This window comes from Denticeps clupeoides, chromosome 17, assembly GCF_900700375.1.
Source record: "Denticeps clupeoides chromosome 17, fDenClu1.1, whole genome shotgun sequence".
NCBI classification, from domain to species: domain Eukaryota; kingdom Metazoa; phylum Chordata; class Actinopteri; order Clupeiformes; family Denticipitidae; genus Denticeps; species Denticeps clupeoides.
Genome location: NC_041723.1, coordinates 8,903,940 through 8,922,560, shown reverse-complemented (window position 1 = coordinate 8,922,560; position 18,621 = coordinate 8,903,940). Strand labels below are relative to the sequence as shown.

The window sequence follows — 18,621 nt, the reverse complement described above, 5'->3', positions numbered from 1 at the left end:
GTGGGGTACCATAGGCTGCCGACTTCGCAGATGTGTGGGGAAAACAGCCCCCGTTGTTACTGACTCCACGTTATATAACCTTCTAGCCGGTGCAAGTCTGAGTCATTAGAAACATTAAGAACACAGCGCTATCGAACCGCTGCCGGATTAACCGAATAAATCAGATCAAATTTGGACTCAGTTCTAAAGTTTAGGAGTGAACTTGTGTGTGAGTTCTCCCTGCCGCCCAGGCCCCACACAGGGATTTCATTCAGCCGCTCTGATTTCCTGGCCCTATCAAAAAGGATTTCCCATTAAGTGAAATCTCTCAACCTCCCCAGATTAAAGTCCCTCGGTGTCTCCGAACCAGCTGCGTCCGCCATGCCCTGCACAAATTCCAGGATGTCAGCTCAAAAACAGCTATGCTTTGTCCTTCAGGACAGGAGTGGTGAAAAGGAACTTGGTGACCTGTCCTAAATGTATTTATTGATAGGCCAAGTGAGAGTTCAAGAACATGTTATGCTTGAGGCTTTTGCTGGACATGGTCCTGCCGTGGTTCAGCATGGTATATTCCATTCCATGGCAGTTCTATTCCATCGTTTCATTTTCCAGACCTGCATATGCACTTTGGGTGAGGTGGGGGCAAATCACTGAGGAGCAATACAGCAACTTCCGTGCATGTGCTGGATGATGTGACTGTTCATCAGGCCAAATTTTTGGACTTTGTGGGAATGTAGTGCCCCATGAAAACATGGGAAAAGTATGCAGGAAGCACCCATATCTCCAACCCACTTTGCCTGGAACCTAATCACTTCACAATAAAAAAAAGGGGCAGTGGTGGCCTAGCGGTTAAGGATGCAGACCCGTAATCTGAAGGTTGCTGGCTTGAAGGATCCCAATCCACCAAGGTGACACTGAGGTGCCACTGAGCAAAGCACCGTCCCCACACACTGCTCCCTGGGTGCCTTTCATGGATGCCCACTGCTCACTAAGGGTGATGGTTAAAAGCAGAGGACACATTTCACTGTGTGCTCCGTGTGCTGTGCTGCTGTGTATCACAATGACAGTCACTTCACAAATTTTATTTTTTTTATTATGCAACAAAAAGTTGTTCCCTAAATCCTTGATGTGTCCAGAAGGTCATAGTTGAATTAAACAGGCGTTTCTTCTATAATACAAATGATATCCTATCAGTGTCATGCAGCTTAATATTAAAGCAAAAGCATGTATATGTTTCCAACTGTACTATTTTGTTGTAGTATGCTGGATTTTGAATAGCTAAAAAAAGGAAATGTGTGTCTGCATCAGGTGGTCTGCTTCTTACGGCTAATTAGAATCGTCAATTTCACTATTTACATTACATTAAGCCTAAATCACATTACACAATTTAAAATGATGGTTAAAAGCAGAGGATGCATTTCATTGCGTCACCGTGTGCTGTGCTGCAGGGTTTCACAATGACAATCGCTTCACTTACACTTCACTTTCATTTGCCCTATATTTCATGAAAATGTCAAAAGTGCAAAATAAATTTTTTTTTAATCTAAACCGTAAAAAGTGGCATTTGAGAGAATAAAAAAAAAAATCTGCCACACTAATGTGACTGCTGATGCCTGCTCATGGTTGTGAACAGTTCATGTTTGTGTTGGCGTACCTGTGTGTAAATGATCACCCTCCTCTGTGCAGAACTTCCAAACGCCGCCCGGTTTGGTGGAGATTGAGCTATTTTTTAGCAGCAGTCCTGGCCGACGAGGTCACTTAGTCTAGAGAAATACAAAGGGCTTTATTTCAGGGCCGACAAGGGGCCTTGCTTCAGACGGCCCCTGATTCCTGTTGCTCAGTCAAATCCCAGCCAACAGAAGTGGGACACTTTCTGAAAAAAAAAACAAATCCCCCTTTTATACGTCACCTGAGATTCCTTTTTTCGTTTCTTCTATTCATTCATGCAAATCCTGAGGACGTCTTTGAGCTGAAAGTCAAAAGGGAAAGTGAAGTGATTGTCATTGTGAAACACTGCAGCACAGCACACAGTGCACCCACTGCTTTTAACCATCACCCTTGGTGAGCAGTGGGCAGCCATGAAAGGCGTTTGTGGGGACGGTGCTCGGGATTGGATTTGATTACGGTTCCTTACCAGCTAGGTCATCAGCTGCCCCACTGCCTTATACTAGCAAACAAGCCCCATACTTAGTGCCCAGCGCTAAGAGCCAGTTGCCTTAGTGCCAGTTGGAAAAATAGTGCCCCAGGACTTTATTTTAGTCTATGTGACATACAGAGTGCTGAAAAACATTCATTGCACCATTTCCATTTCATGCCCATTTTCCCTTTTGCATGACGTCAAAAATGCAGAGAGAATGTTCCAGAAAGGGCCTCCAAAGTCCCACTGTCATACCAGAGGATTGAGTCGTCCCATTAACCAAACCGTGCCTGTGTTTCCTACCATTTCTTTTGGCCTGTTCATCTGCAATATGTTTCTTATTTTTGCCTGTCCAGGTATGTGCATAACAGCAACCTTTTATCTGGAAACAAAAAGTGGACTGTGCCTCTCCCCACTGCTTGAGTGGCTTATCACCCTCACCAGTGATGTGGTTTCCCAGCAGACGCAGCGAGGCTACTGTTGCTGGATACTGTATCTATGGATGTCAGGGGCTGGAAAACACGGCTGAGTGAGATGGATTGGGCGCGAGTGATGGGAGCGTTTTTGAGGGGGAGATTTACGATTTTCCGAAAAAGCACGCCTCCACATTTCTCTTTCTGTCGTATGATGGTTTTCTGCCTCCTTAAAAGAGCTACTACATGTAAAAAAAAAAAACAACAACCCACACACAGCGCTCAAATAATACATTCCAGATAAGATAAGTTATTTGCCATCTAACAAAAAATATTCCTTGCGGCAAGGAGCGAGAGCACAGGGAGGGAATGAAAAGAAAGAGAAAGTGGCAGGAGGGAGGAAAAGCCTGTTGCCTTACCTAAACTTCGGCGTCGCAGACCACGCAGCTGTTCTTTATTACGTTCACCTCTGGTTCATTGAGGTCTAATTACAGTCTGACTTCATTCGAACCTTAGCCTGACCCTTACACCCCTGTCTCGCTCACTCTGGCACACACACATGCACACTCTCACTCTTTCCAGTGTGACTGACATCACACAGTGGTGATATTGAGTTGGAAGCGGACATCAGACACAGAACTGAGCCGTTGTCGCTGGCGAAAAGAGAACCTCTGACCCATATGGAAACGTTTCAGAAAGAACGTACAGTAGGATGCCTGTAGGACGCGCTTTCTGCACGGAACCAAGTGTATTGTTGTTTTTCTTAATGGGTGAGTGTACAAAATGTCCAATATAGTGACATCAGACGTGGATTTAAAACCAAAAAAAAATGAACCAACATTAAAATACATCAATGAAGCATGTCTAGAAACTCAAAACAACACTATAAACGCTTTCTCCATATGGTGTCTGTGTGTGTGTGAGTGTGTTGTGTTTTTCTATAATAGCACGGACCAGTTAATAGAAACCTGAAATATTTCAACACATCATTGCAGGTTCCCATTACACAAGTGTTAATACACACAAGAAGTGGTAATTTAATTGAAAAAAAAGAGACAAAGGTATAAAGCAAAAGTGTGTGGTATGCATGTGTGTGTAAATATGAGCCCCTCCAGTCAACACCCCCATCTGCTTGCCTTTTTAGGAAGCCCGTCTGGTTTTCGTCCATTCCGCTCTTTGGAAACAGTTGCTAATCAGTCGCAAGTTTGACTCTTTACTGTTTTTTTCCCCCCTCCTTCCCTTGTTCTTTCTCTCTTCTGGAATGATGATGTCATGGGTTTTCCAGTTCAGCTTAAGGAAACCCTTTTTTCGGCAGTTAACAAACAGGGGTTCCCCACATCAAACCCTCCGAAACACAAGAGCACAGCTTCGAAATGCATCTAGCAGACACGTGCTGCATGTTTAACGCTTTATTTTCTTAATTTTGTAAGTCTCACAATAAAAAGGGGCAGTGGTGGCCTACAGGGGCAGTGGTGGCCTAGTGGTTAAGGAAGCGGCCCCGTAATCAGAAGGTTGCTGGTTCGAATCCTGAGCCACTGAGGTGCCACTGAGCAAAGCTCAGGATGCAGCCAAAGGATGCAGCCAACTTAACCCGGAGACCAGCAGCCAGTGTGGTATCTTTGCTTCTTCCAAGGAAGATGTTGCCAATGCTCTGTACTTGTCCTCTTCATTTGTGGGTTTGAAGTTGGGCTTTGCATGTGCAGAGTTTGCATGTCCTCTCCATGTTGGTGCAGGTTTCCTTTAGGTCCTGCGGTTTCCTCCCTCCATCTAAAGGCATACAAACTAGGTGAATTGGTGTCCTGTTATGTGCTCCGGCACAGAACCCTTCTTAGAAACTAGCAGTGATGGGCAGCAAGTGAATAATTGAATGACCTTATTGTTCAATAACATCGAAAGGCTAGTTTTACTTACAGTGGGATTAAATAAAAAATGTCCTGCTTGTGACTCCAGGCCATGGTGAAGATGATGATGGGGACTCGCCATCTGGCTACAGTGCCAGACAAATGGGATGCTCAGGGGTCAGTACCATAGCTCACAATGATTTTGTTCCTCTGTACTGAGAGACTGACAGCAAGAGGCATTTACTTCCATACCCAGTTATAAAAATAAAATGCAGGCGACCTCCAACAAGTGTCAACCATGGCTGCCTCTGAGTGATTTGTAGTTTTTTTTCTTCTTCTGTGCCGGCTGCTATAAGTCATCTAACCATAGTTCCATCTCAGGCTTCTCTAGCATGTCAACAAATGCACGTGTGGAGCTGAGCACGAGGTGGGGTGCAACGGTGCATTACACTCGGCGATGATAGGGGGAGCCCAGGAGGAAAAATGCCAAATTTTTACTCACTGCCATGGTTTACTGACATCAGCACCAGACATGCAGTCAAAGCATGATTTGACATGCTTATAATGTTATTACTTACATTACTACATATTTATCTTTATCTTTAGGGCTTATTTTAATTTTTTTTATTTATACTAATATATGTATGTCTGTCTCTCGGTCTCTCTGTGCACTTGTTGGGTGTTGTGTGTTCACATTGTGTACACGGTGGGCCATTTATATGGATACACCTTAATAAAATGGAAATGGTTGGTGATATTAATGTCCTGTTTGTGGCACATTAGTATATGTGAGGGGGCAAACTTTTCAAGATGGGTGGTGACCATAGTGGCCATTTTGAAGTTGGTCATCTTGGATCCAACTTTAGTTTTTTTCAATAGGAAGAGGGTCATGTGATACATCAAATTTATTGGTAATTTCACAAGAAAAACTATGGTGTGCTTGGTTTTAACTTTATTCTTTCATGAGTTATTTACAAGTTTCTGACCACTTATAAAATGTGTTCAATGTCACCAACCATTCCCATTTTATTAAGGTGTATCCATATAAATGGCCCACCCTGTACATTGTATGTCTTCCCCTCTCTGCAGTTGTAGATTAAGCAATTTCCTTCGGGACTAATAAAGTTTTCTGATTCTGATGCTGTCATCAATACATATCAAGGCCCGGCAAATATTTATTGTCAAAGCATCAATGACAAATCTGTGTAACTGGGTCATGAGAGTTGTGCTACTTTCATTGTAAAGATAAATATCCCACTTACAATAACAAAATGCTTTTTTTTCAGTGGCTCCTCCATTACCTAACCCTCAAGCTGTTTGACGCATTCTTGGTGGTCTGAAAACCAAGAATCTTCATCTTCACTTCCTTTGACGCAACACATGTACATGTTTTTTTTCGGACTGGTTTGGCACGGCCAGTCGCAAAGAAAAAAATTCCACGTGGATTCCAAGTGGTTTTAGTTCATCCTCTTTTCAAGAACAAATCTGTGATGCACATTGCCGGTAATGTTCACAATTAAGATATGCACTCAGTGGGTGTTTATGTGACCGAGGCACGTAAAAATGCAATGCCGTCTTTGGTGGAGGCCACGCCCTTAGCCTGTCGGGAGCCAGCAGACACTGTAATGCCATATGTCAGATGCTCATTTCTGATGACACGTCCCCGCTCCTCAGCCTGGGCAAGCATTAATCTGTCAGAGGGATCCCCTCTGATCTCTGCGAAGACCCCTGCCCTGTGCACGCCGTAGTATCTCTTTCCAGAAACCGTGGGTCGGCAAATGGGAAAAAATAGAGGGGGTGATTCATGGGTGCGTGTGCTTGTTCTGTGAATACCTGGGTAAGTGAAAACAGCCTATTTTAAGCAGGTGACATCACTCAGTGCAAGAACCTGATCCGCCGAGATGGATGTTATACGTGCTCAATGCTGCCTCCAACGCCACCGCCACACGTCCCTCCCAGCAAGTAACTGATGCTCCCGGAGTCTCTGCTCCACATTCCCTATTAGGGCTCTCCCCCAATGCTCCACAACGAATACTGAGCTATAATTTACATTGACATTTACGTATTTTTTGTGACTGTGTGTGTGTGTGTGTCATTGCTTTCTTGCACATGCATGTGCGTGCGCCTCCATTTCTCACACGTTGTGTCATATACCGCGCCAATGTCATAACAGGTGAAAAGGCCAGCGTGAACAAACAGTGCATCACGCCGAGAGCCCCAGCCTTTGGAAAGGGGCGTGCGAGTGTAGGACGTTCACAGAGCCCTGTCATCTGGCCCAGCAGTGTCTCCAAACTGGGGGCCAAGCTGGGAGCTGCACTTCAATTCAAATGAATGGGTCGTTATGTAAGTGCTTACGCGACTGCAGAATTATGTAAATGCCTCCGGTTGCTACACAACAACGCGGCTCCTGTCAAAACATAAACAATTGTTCAAATGGAGAAAGTTGCTTAAAGTGTACAATTAAACAACAAATCAATGCATGCGGTTTATCATCCGTAATTAAGCCTCCGACCCCCCCACCCCCAACACTTTTTACTGTTTTTATTCTGTCTACACTGTTTTTACATTATTTCTCTGCAGTTCTATTTAGTTACACCATGACTCTCTTCCTCATCACATTGCAAAGTTACTTGAAATTGATTTTATTACTCTATAAAACAAGAAAAATTCCAAGAAAAGACTACCCACTTGCAACACTCACTATCAAAAGCAGCTCAGTGCTTCAAAAATATAATATCTTGTTAAAAAAAAAATGTGTTTATATACACACACACACACACACACACACACACACACACACAATGACAAAACTTAAAAATGGAAGGGAAAAATCATAAAAAAAATTAAGTTTAAAAACAGTTCTGTGAAATTCTGTGATTCTCTGACCCCAAAGTAACTTTAAGCTGCATCCCAGCAGATGTTTTTATTGACTGTATTATTCAGAGATTGAGGTGGATAGCCTAGACGTTTAAAGGGCAGTAATGTATGATGGTGCTCACCCATTTAGTGCTGTGTAAGCGAGTTAAAGAATATACACAAAGATAGTGAAGTTCCTTCAACAGAGTTTAGTAGACTTGCAAGTGTTTAAGCCGATGAATCGTCTGTAATCTATTGAGTGTTTTTCAGTCGGCCCACGAACAAGGTTACTTGCAGTAATCAAAGCTGTTATATTTACTATTCCATTTCATTGTGTTAGTCATTGCACTATACATGCACAAGTCTTACTTTCTCAACCTAGTTTTGCACTGTCACTTTCTAGCCACAATTTTGTGGGGGGATCAGTGGTAACCTAGCAGGTAAGGAAGCTGACAAGTAATCTGAAGGTTGCCGATTCAAATCCTGATCGGGATCGAGATTCGAACCAGCAACCTTCTGATTACAGGTTGAAGCAGATTTTCTGTGCAATGTCAGAATGGAAATTGGTTGTGTATGATAGTTTTTCTCTAAAAATACAATAATTTTGAGCTGCTTGTACGATACTCTAAAATTTAAGACAATGTGCCTACTTATCATGACTGTTTATAGTGTGCCGCCAGTGTGCCTCGGTTGCACCAAATGTCCAAAGCAGCATGTTTCGCTTTGTTCAGCATATTTACTGATGAGGGTTCTTCTTCTTCTGCTGTGTTCATATTGCTCGTCTTGTGCGAGAATACAGGTCACATCCAAGCATCAGACCTTACAGTGTGTGCACATAAATAGGGAGCTTTTTTTTTTCTTCTTCATACAGTTTGAGCTTGGTGTTTACCCCACGACAGGAAACAACCAGGACGATGTTCCATCTTAAGCAGGGAAGAGCAAAATGAGCAGGAGGCAAGAGGGGCAGCAAATGTTCAAACTGTTCAGAGTCAATGGGGGACTAGTCTACTGTTCTTCTCACAGTTTCAGTCTTATAGAGAAGTGTTTCTTTCTCGATCCCACAAGCAAACTTTCGGCCTGTCTGTTGCATTGAACTGACTGGAGGACCCAGACACAAAGCCCCAGCATTCAACTCTTCACTCAGCAGTTTCATGTACTGATGCAATCATGAGTGAATTTACTAAAGCTTAGTCACCTTCTACTAGTGTTGTTTTTGTCAACGAAATTTATGATAAATTTAATAAAATATATCATAATAACATAATAACTTTGATGTGATAAAGAAGAGATGTAAATGTTGGTCGTGATGATAACTATAACTCAATACATAATGTAATATTGTTGATGAATAAAAACGGGGCTAAATATTGTTATGCAAAAATTTCTCTTCATTTTTGTTGATATAATCGAGACGATGTGTTAATTCCTCGGGTTTATTTGGTCTATTATATCGCAGTTCCCATTTCCTGTATCTTCCATCCAGTCGAACAGATGGAGCGATCAAGGAATTAATTAGATTTCAGATTACTTCTGATGGATGAGCAGATGGCTGGGAGAAAATTACAAAGCGATCTTTGGACAAGCTTTCTTTACAATGAAGGGGAAAAGAAAACAGAATGTGTGGTCATCCGTGTCTTGAATGTTAGGTAACAATAATATAACAAGAAAATAATCTTGTTTTAATTATGAAATGGGTTTCTTCTACTAGGTACTTGTACTATATTGATTGGGTTACATATAATTTTCATTGACTAAAATGAGACTAAACATCAGTTCTCATTGACTAAATTTAGAGTCATGGATAATTCTGACTAAAATATGACTAAAATGCTCAGAATTTTAGTTGACTAAATCTTGATTAGTCTAAAATGTGTATGGACGTGACTAAGACTAATAAAGACTAAAGTCTAGTCTTTTATGCAAAGACTAGACTAAAACCACCAAAAACAACTGTACTTTCCCCCCCAACAGCTCACAAAGGGAACGTTCATGCTGAAAGATGCATCTTTTTTTCAAATATGCCAACACTTTTTTTAAGTGTCATTGTCGGGTTTGAATATATTTGATATAGGCCAACCATTTAAAGTAATTTTGTTGCTGATGAGGTTTTCTTAATATTTTTTTTATTCCCCTGAGGGATTGCCACCTTGTCGTGGTCAGGTGGGTTGTGTTCTCACTGACCTTAATCTCAGTCTTAAGGTGGGACACCCAAATTGGACACTGTACTGTACTCTAGAGGCCAGACAAAGTGCAATCCAGTCCACATGACAAAAACAGTTATCCAGAGCACCCCCACCCCTTTCCTGCCTCCATTGCCATCATGTTCCTCCTTCACATTTTTTTCTGCCCCCTTCATATGTTCCTGTCTAGAACGGGCCTAACATGAAAGCTGTTTGTACCCTCTGTCAACTATATGGGTGTGCCGGTAACAGAACAGAGGTTTTTGAAAAGCCATTCTTCACACAGATCTTTGCATCTGACCTGGGCATTCTCTATTGTTTTCCTTGGATCTCTGAAGCCTGGAGTGTTTTTCAGTTCAGGCTGTAGGTGGAGATCGTGGGGGGTTTCCTGGTGTGCTTCTTTATGTGTGTGTGTGTGTGTGTGGCTTGGGGATGGTGGGAGATGGGAGGGGTGCGTTGTTTTTAAGAGTGAGAGAAACAGACAGAAAGGGAGAGAGAGCAAGAACTCCAGCTGTGTGTTATCATTTTACATAGGAAGTCGGGCCTCGAACCTCAATCTGCGCGTCACTGGCTGCTAGACACAGATTTTCATTAGGTCCTGTAACTAAATATTTTGAGATGAAGCAAACAGTGCACACCAAGGGAAAACAACCATCGCGATGGTCCATGCTGGAGACACAACTGCCAAACCGCACAGCCGCTGTCCCACCCCCTGCATCCCCCAAAAAAAGGAAAGAAAACGGTCTCCATTGGGCTCAGCCTCCACTACAAAAACAGAGATCAAAGGGCCGAAAGAGGCGGATTAATTGAAATTAATTGCACGAGTGATATTGTTTTAACCTTTGTCAAATCCACTGTGCTCGGGGATGTCGTGTTTGTTTTAAAGGCTGGGCTTTTGCCAGGTCCTTCCTGGACTCGAAACCCATTGCAGTTGTCTTCCCCCCTGGCTGCGTTTCCACGGTGACCCCTGGAGGGCCACGGTCCGCTGGTTTGGCCCCAGCCCCTGTCTCCCCGCCTCCTTCCAAAAGAGCAGCGGGGGGCCACTTCCAAAACACAATTCATCACCAGAAAGAAGCCAGACGTGGACGCTGTGCTCTCCCCGATCCGTTCCACACAGAACCGGACTCTTAATAAATCCGTACTGCTAATAAAAAAAAAAAAAAAAAAAAAAACAGACGGAGGTGTCACTTTTTTTTCTTGCTCCGGCGGCTCTGAGCCTGTGTCGGGCGAGGCGATTTGCGCTGTCAGACACGTTTGTTTAGGCTAGACTTCTCCTTCCCCCCCCTCCCCTCCGGCGGCTTTCTCGGTTTAATGCCATCGACGCGTATGGATCCTCCGCGGCTGCTGCGCCTGCCGCGCTCCATTCACATATCCGCGGCGCACACCCCCTGGCAAGCTGCAGGCCACGCTGGCACCGGGGCCTGGAGTACGAGAGGAGACGTGAATAATGCTTCTTGTTCATCGCCGGGGCCTGCGAGCCGAACGGGGTCAGCGCGAGGAGCCCGAGCCAACGCTGAAGACGCCGAGCCCCGGCCAAAGGATCTAGGTTCACAGTCCGAGGCAGAACAACACGAAAGTGTTTTCTTACAGTGTTGTGCAGCGGGGCGAAATAAAAAAAAAAAAAAAAAAAAAGAAGAGGCAAAGAAAATAGCTCACCGCCACGGCAAATGTTTTCAGAACGCACAAGGCACCGTGGCCTCAGAAAATACGGAGTAAAAATGATGGAAACGAACAGCACGACAGAGTCACTGGAGATGTTCAGACGCCTGCTGTTGCCGCGCATTGAGGAAACAAACACCGGTGTCTGACGACTTGTCAGAAACGCGAGTCTTCCCCCGAAAGCGAACAGCCCTCTCGACGGTGGACCAACATCTGGCCGTACAAAAGGGCTTTCAAGTCACATGTTGTCAGGGCAGAACAAAGGAGAACACCCTTATGGTCCAAAGCTGGGGCCTTTTCGCTTCTGCGACTTATTTGTAGCTGGAGAGCGTGTTTCTCTCCAAACACCCTTTGTGCCGAACTCTCTATTGGCTGCCAAGCTGTCCCGGGGAAAATACATGTACGAAAACAGATTAAAAAAAAAAAAAAAGGGGGGGGGGGGGGGGGGGGGGGGGGAAGTGAAGGAGGGCAGAAGAAAAAAAAAAAAAAAGTGAGGGAGCGAGAGAAGGCGAGGGAGGGAAGAGTGCATGTGTGCAGCTGGAGAACGGACAGGCGTAGTGAAGACTGGAGCGCGGCGCTCGGCTTGTTGATTTTATATGGAAATGTTATGAAAAAAGGGCCGGATCCCCCCCCCCCCCAAACGTATAGGCTATATGCTTTGTTTACGACAGCAGCCGCCGAAGAGATGGGCCGACTTGTCACTCCGTGAGCGTTGCGCGCCACGCGGAGGTCCAGCTTGCTTCAATTAAAAGTCATAAGCGGCTGGTTTTGATCAAAATCCTGGCAGAGCCGAGGTGATTCCTTTCTTATTGAACAACAACAGAGTTGGGAACTCTAAACACTGGCTTACCGAGAAGAATAGCCCCAGTGTAGAAGGTATCTTGTTTTCCCGACGAGGTTTCCTTCCTTTTGGCCCGTCTAGCGAAAGCGCTCCTCCAGTGTTAGGGGTTCATGACACACATCTGCCTCTGGACCCCCTTCTCTTTCATGTCTTGGGAAATCCCTGCGATTGTCAGAACTTCTTCTGGGGCCTAATGGCTTTTGAATGGCTCGGTATAAAAAGTGATTCGAGGTCCGATTGAGGTTTCCCTCTGGAGAGATAATGAAGTCGTCCCATCCAACCGTGTGTGTCACTGCACCCCCCCCCCCCCTCCCCCCAGTTGCCTTGATCTCCATCCGACGGCAGATCTGTGAGGCGCGGCACCTTGAACGCACCCATCGGCTCGGCGCTAATCCGTGTGAAGTCTGCAGTAGTGAATCACTGTCCTACCAGAGAAATGATGGGCCTGCGCCGTCTGTCTCGTCTCATTCCAAAATGCGATCGATCTGCAGGAGACGGAGAATGCGGCACTAACACGTGGGCCTGGACACCCACCCAAACCTTTCATCTCCTCTCAGATCCCACCCGTATCAGAGATGTGGCTGTAAATTGTGAAAGCTGGGAGGGCTTGGCTCCGAGGCGCTCGCTCTTCCCCGACGCTGACAACGGTCCACATGGCTTTCCTGGAGGCGCAGCGCGCTATCGGTTCCAAAACGCAAAAGGGAAAACATTTGATCCGTGTAACGGCGCTAAGATCCCCGGGTTAAGAGCCCTGGCTTCTGCACAGTGTGTGAGATGTGGTCGGGGAGGCAGCTGACCCCGGATCAGAATGACGTCTGTCCACGGGGACCCTCGGCGGACACCCGCTGTCACGAACACCCGTCACCGCGCCGTACCGTCTCACCTTATTTGCCTTATTATTGTTTGGCCCGTTGCTGACGAGCTGTAAATCTCCGTCTCTCCAGCGTGGTGAAAGTGGAGATGTTTCTGAGGCCATGTCACAGGGTTCGCCGAGTGTGTGATGACCCAGTGAGAGAGCAGAAAGGCTGTACGTTTTATCTGCTTTTTCGGAAGACGCTGACTGCCGGCATCTGTTTAATTTTAAGATGCCTGCGGATTGCCTCTGAAGGTCTGCCACACACTACCTGTTGAGGGTGATGCATTAAATATCGAAAAATGTCTGTGGTCAACCTCACAAAAGACATTCTTGTCATGCAGGGGAATTTCTGAAATAGCTGGAATGGGACCTTAAAACTAAAGGATGGATGCCTCCACCTTCAACGTCAGATCATATCCTCGTCAGACCATGAAAATATTTTTGCCCGGGTGATTAAGAATTAATAGTTTATGCCAAAAAACTATAAGGTCTTATTTTATAATTATTTTTTTCAGATTTAAAAAAGTATCGCGTGTGTGGTCGATCCTTTTGAAATGCCATGTAGGTGAAAGAGTGAGGCACACACGGTCGACATTATGAAAAAGGCACACTGGCCCAAAACACAGAACACAGTAGTAAATAACAGCAGCGTAACGGGTACTTTCACTCTCCACAAAGCACGAGAGCTTCTGCTGCTATCAGTCTTGTTAATGAAGGGTTCTCGAGTGGCAGCTGAGGGTGACTAGAACCCATTCACACCTGTGAGTTGGTGCCAGAGGCACCTATAGCATCGCACCCTTTTTGACTGATTGCAGGCAATAGTCAATTAAACTAAGATCAGTCATAGTCATTAAACATTAACTAAATAAACCAAAAAACACTTTCTGTTACGTGTAATGGCTATATCATGCATGCCGTGTTACCTTTTTGGATTAAATTAAATTGAACCCATTTCTGTTTTTTTTTTCAGGTCTATTTATGAACGTGAAGTGATTGACAGCACACAGTGCACACAATGAAATGGGTTCTCTGCATTTAACCCATCACCTTTGGTGAGAAGTGGGCAGCCATGAAAGGCGCCTGGGGAGCAGTGTTTGGGGACGTTGCTTTGCTCAATGGTACCTTGGTTTGGGACCCGAACCGCCAACCTTCTGATTCCGGGTCCACTTCCTTAACCGCTAGGCCACCACTGCCCATAATTATCTATTTATACTAAATAAATAATTCAACAGTGGGTTGGTAAATGTCTTTCAAGCGATCAGTGGATAAGTATTAATAAGAAACATTCATAATTCTTATGTCCTTAATGCAAATATAAACTAACCACTGTAGATTCTGCTATTCTTGCAAATGGTATAAATCTGACTAATAAGCATTGTCTCTCGTGAGTTTCAGCAATCACAGCAGACAGCAGCTGCCAAAAATGCGACTTCCACTACACACATCCTTTAGCAAAGCCAAAGAAAAGAAGGTTTTCACTTTCTCATTCAACAGCTATTGCATTATTTTTTTGCATTATTCTGTGCTGTAAAGGGTGGGACACTTATACACCCACAAAGATGGGGCAGACCAACCAAATAATTGGAAATTCAGCCATGTACTGTTAGAATAACATAATCACTCATAAACATTGTATTAAGTTGGTTGTTGGAGATGAGAATTTATGATCAGGGCTAGCATGCAAATAGCTTTTGACTGTTTCCTTTATTTCCTGTGCAGACAAGTGACAGCTGTTGCCTTGAGAACTTGCAGACACTGCTCTGTGCAGGAATAAAGAATTGATGTTCTAGGCAGAAGAACATGGCCCAGCTCGGGGGAAAAGAAGAACCAGTTCCTCGTGAAAAATTTAAGCAGCAGCTAAAATGCAGTTTGGAGCAAGGCATGATAAAGTGCCCACAAAGACGAGGCACAAATCCATCAAGGTGTGTGTGTGTGTGTGTGTGTGTATGTATTTTGGGGGGATTTCATTGTCCATGCACTGAAAACAATGTGGTTGAAAAGTACTAGAGAAAGGAGTTACTTTTTACTTTTTTTGTGTAGGAACATGTCTTGGCGAATTATATCAGTGGCATTTCCCTGGCCAAAAATGTTTTAAAAAGCTTTCATGTTGTTGGTGATACCGGTGGAATGCGTCAAAAGACGCATTTCAGCAGGTGACAACGTGTGAGGGCAAAATCACTGGCTTTGTTCTTTGTTCTTAAAGTCCCCATCATGTATGGCTGCCATCACAAACGCAAATATAAGAAAGCATTCTCATGCATTGGCTCACTGAGTGTAATCATAAGGTAATTTCTCGTCAACAACCCTTCTTGCTGCTGGAGCTCACAACGGTGGGCATGATAAATAAATAAACAATTCTGGAAGAATTTGACATTTTGGAACGACCTAGCAGTGTTATCATGCTTGATATTGCAAGTTTTGCTGGTCATCAAATCCATTGTGCGAGGGCTGCGCACATTGATACAGTGGCTCTCAATTCCTGGAATTTTAACAATTGCTGGCGAGCGCTTAGTTATTAGAGAGAGAAAGGCTGGGTGGGTGCGGGATGGGGTGGGTGGGGGTGTTGGATCATGATGGAACCGGAGTGTGTTTGTGTGTGTGAGTGTATGCACCTCATGTGTGAAAAAACACAAACACTCCAACGCGGACCACACAAAAATGTTGATGCAGGCATTTTACTGTCTATAAAATCAACTTCAGCTGAAATCAAATGGAGAGAAGTATGCAGCTCTTAGTATTAATTAGTGTGAAATGACCCGAAAAGGCTCCTCGCTGGCACAGTGCCACACACAACCCTTGGTCATGTCGAGTTGGAATTAAAGGGTGCCACCACTTTTGTCAATAGTGTTTAGAAGGTCAGAGGGGCGCTGTTGGGGAAATAAGGGCTGTTTTGTCTTTTACAGCAAACAGGCCATTGTGAGGCTATTAACTATGGTGTTCATTAGTACCAACAAAAAAAAAACGCCCAACTAATTGCTTTTTAACCCATTCCTTGACTGGATTCCTCGATGTTTCTCTAAACTCATTTCTGCATTTTGCAGCAATTTTGATAAGTTAATACAGTAGTTGCATCTGTCTGAATTAGTGGACATAGGTGCTTGGGTGATTTGATGGAATCCCTATCACTTTTCTGCTCATTATGCACAGGAAAAGAGGCTCTCATAAATCAGGTTATGAGGTCCAGTGACCACCAATGGACAACCAAGAGCAATCACTGAGAAGCACAATTTCTCAGCCCAACAAAGGCACCAGGAAATGTCAACAAGAGTTGTCAAATGTTCACCTAACCTCACATGACCTTTGAGCAACTTACAAACCAGAAGAGGTCAGTATGGGAAAAATAATGAACCCCTGTGAATTTTGTGCTACCTTATCACCACATTTGTGGCCAATAAACATCATCTCTTGTGTTTAATTGCAAGGAACCTCCACCATTCTTGCCTGCAACAGACATTCCAGACCTCTGCTACAGACATTCCAGACCTCTGCGGACAGTAGACGGGTGTACTTGGGTTCCACTGGTTTTTGCCAGTTATGGGTTCATGGCACTGCTGGACAACTTCCAGGTTTGCAGAGAAAAAAGTTCAACGTGTTTTTATGATTTTCCCCGACCGAATCTATGATCTTAAGCATTGGCCAGTTCTTGTTGCTTTTTCAAAAGAGCTTGAATAGCACTTGTTGAAACTCTAGACTGCTTTGAAATCTTTGTCTGGGAACAATCTTGCTGTGTCAAAGGGATTGTCTTTGTCATTGTAACACACAGCACAGCACATGGTGCACATAACAAAATGTCTCTTCTGCATTTAACCCAACACCCTTAGTGAGCAGCCATGAAAGGCGCCCTGGTTGCGAGTCTGCTTCCTTACCTGGTAGACCACCATTGCCCCTGATGCAGTAGACGTACCTTGTGTTTTGTTGCTTTGTTCAGATATCATGGCGTATGAGCTGTCTTCCATAACTTCACCTTTGTAGCAGAGTTTGGCTCTTCCCCACCGAGTTTTAAGCCTCCTATGCCACTGCTTCTGTTTCTGTTAAGGACTCTGTTTCAACTTATGTTGTTAAATTGATGACCATGAGCACATGTTTGGTGTAATTAATTGATCATACACTTGAATTTTATTTTACAAAACCCTGCAAGTGTACCTATAAGAAATTGATGTAGATGTTCCTTTTGTTTGCTCACTTTGCATCACAGACTGACTCTGTTTGGTACTCTAAGTACACCTTTCAAAGATAGAAAATTGTGTAAAGGAAATCAGACACTGGATGGCCCACAACCTGTCATTGTCATTTTACTTATTACTAACACAGCCTTCTCTTTTCTATTATTTGATTGATTGAGTGATCTGAACCGGAGCTTATTGTGAACTGATTCTCGATTGTGTGCCCAAATTATGTGTATAAAGCTGCCCTGGTTTCATTATGTCTCCATCGGATCATTATATTATATGTCCAGTTCCCTGTGCCATGCACTGCTTTGTGCAATGTCTTCTATGTTGTATTAAATTCCCGTTTTACGTTAGGGATACGATTGTGTCCTTGTTCTATATTCCTCAGCTGTCATGTGACAGAATGACCCAACCATTAAAGGATGCAGCCAACTTAACCCGGAGACCAGCAGCCAGTGTGGTATCTTTGCTTCTTCCAAGGAAGATGTTGCCAATGCTCTGTACTTGTCCTCTTCATTTTCCGAGTCGGGCCGCATGTGCTCCACAGGGCAAAAGTGGGGCAGTGGTGGCCTAGTGGTTAAGGAAGCGGACCCGTAATCGGAAACTTGCCAGTTTAAATCTCAAGCTGCCAAGATGCCACTATGGTGCCACTGAGCAAAGCACCGTCCCCACACACTGTTCCCCGGGCACCTGTCATGGTTGCTCACTGCTCACTGCTCACTGCTCAAGGGTGATGGTTAAAAGCAGAGGACACATTTTGTTGTGTCATTGTCTGCTGTGCTGTAGTATTTCACAATGACAATCACTTCACTTAACCTGTCAAGTGTTTCCAGGTGGGGTCGCTCACTCTCCAATGTCGCAGGTGGGGTACAGATACTCTAAATGTTTTGCGGGATACCATCAGTTGTCACGACCTCATGGTGAGATTGAGGAGGACTGCTTTTATGTACGTACTGTGTGGTGGCAGAGGAGTGAGCTGGCCAACAGGGTTCAGGACTATGAGGGGTGTTTGGCCACATACCAGGGGCGTGGTTTCCTAAAAGGGTTGAGTTTAAGCATGAGACTACATCATCTGGGGTAGGGTTTGCGCCGCTCCCTTTTTGGAGGAACCCTGAAAGAAAACTTGGCACGGGAGTCGTGTACTATCACACAACGACTCTCTGGAGTACTCCGGATCCATTTCTGGACAGCAATTTATTGTCAACTGACTTACCCTGATTACTGATTGTGTGTATCTGTGGTTGTGTGGATAAAGCTGCCCTGTTTGTATGTCTCTGTCAGGTCATCCTGCTGTAAATCCTGTTCTCTGTGTTATGTATTGCTTTGTGTGATGTCTTCTATGTTGTATTAAATCTCTGCTTTACATTAATGTTCAGCATCTGTCCAGATATCACAATCATTTCATTATTATTTTTAGATGTTTTAAAAAACATTCTTAGTTTTCTAGCATTGTTAAAATATTTTTTACACAATAAGATAGTTTATTTATCCCAACGGGACATTTAGGGAATGTAAACATTGATCGAGGCGGTATTGCAACAATTTGCTAACAAAAATGACTGCTAAAGATAATGGTGTTTTATTCTCAATGGATCTGGGTGACTTTGAATTAGACCCCAAAAAGGACCCCAACATGCAACAGGTATTTTAGGGTGCAGCAACCACCAAAAAAAAAACAGACCCACAACAT

At 44.1% G+C, this 18,621-nt stretch overlaps 1 long non-coding RNA gene across 1 annotated transcript; it reads right to left on the bottom strand.

The window, feature by feature from the left end:
- Positions 1 to 1,689: 1,689 nt before the first annotated feature.
- On the bottom strand, positions 1,690 to 12,030 carry LOC114767508 (uncharacterized). Its single transcript, XR_003742943.1, has 3 exons — positions 11,916 to 12,030; positions 1,889 to 1,948; positions 1,690 to 1,742 (listed from the first exon to the last, which is right to left on the bottom strand). It is a non-coding gene; the product is annotated as an uncharacterized LOC114767508 (long non-coding RNA).
- Between the last annotated feature and the right edge of the window lie 6,591 nt (positions 12,031 to 18,621).